The 980-nt window shown below is 41.7% G+C and overlaps 1 pseudogene; it reads right to left on the reverse strand.

The window, feature by feature from the left end:
• Positions 1-151: 151 nt before the first annotated feature.
• Positions 152-331, reverse strand: LOC115870448 (annotated as a pseudogene).
• Between the last annotated feature and the right edge of the window lie 649 nt (positions 332-980).

A 980-nucleotide genomic window follows, 5' to 3' on the forward strand; every position in this document is an offset into this window, starting at 1 on the left:
ATCTCTGAATTTCTCCAGTCGGGAGCATAAGGTTGGACATTGGTGCTTGGAAGTTGCCTAAATGGCCATTAAACAATGCATACCTGTACCAGTACATGCAGAAGATTTTTTTTCTTCTTTTTATTTTACATTTATTTTTACAAGCTCCCTAAGGGGCTGCACCATTCCAGGAAGTACTGCAATACCAGGTCGATGTGTGGGGTGGCTGTATCAAGTTCCTAGTCCAAGTCCTACTTGCAAAAATACATTTAATATGTTGTCCTCAGCTAGAGGACCTATCAGATATTAACCTGATAAAAACAGATCGCATGTAGAAGATCTTTGAAGGGACATTAAACTGTATAGAAATACTACAATTATTATATTGTAAGTATTGTTAAGAAAAAAATCAAATGGAGATAAAAAGAGCAGAAGAGAAAGTATATGATCTTTCACTAATAGGGAAACTGAGGCAGAGAAGATAAAGGATGCTAGTTACCATGGACGCCAAAGAACCCCTCATTCCATTCTGCATCTGAACCCTAAAAGTAATTCTTCTACATCGTTTGAATGGTACCATCTTCAAAGTTGGAATCTCTTGCATCATTTCAATGCTTGCGATTTTGACTTTGCTCGACATAATTACAAATCACTTTGGATCGACCAACTTCTCTTACTGAGGAGTGAAAGGCAGGGCAGCTCTGCTTTCAAAGAACCAACCCTGAGGAGGAGTGGAATGTGTACGTTGGCAGAACTCAGGTGTTCTCCAACATCCGCGGTGACAGACCACTGAAAGAACTCACTGGAACGGCACGTGTGTGCCTGCAAAGCTCCTGGGAGGAGAGACAGGGGAGAGGGACATTCAGGGTTGATTATGGGACGGAAGATGTGTCTGTATACAAGTGCCTGGACAAACAAAGGCAGAGGAAGGAGCTGACAATTCGATAGTAATTCCTCCATTGGGAAATGGCATTCAACTACCAAGTGCGATGGTATTGTCC

The sequence above is a fragment of the Echinops telfairi genome, unplaced genomic scaffold (genome assembly GCF_000313985.2).
Source record: "Echinops telfairi isolate 266 unplaced genomic scaffold, ASM31398v2 ScPeMD7_655;HRSCAF=1070, whole genome shotgun sequence".
In the NCBI taxonomy this organism is placed as follows: domain Eukaryota; kingdom Metazoa; phylum Chordata; class Mammalia; order Afrosoricida; family Tenrecidae; genus Echinops; species Echinops telfairi.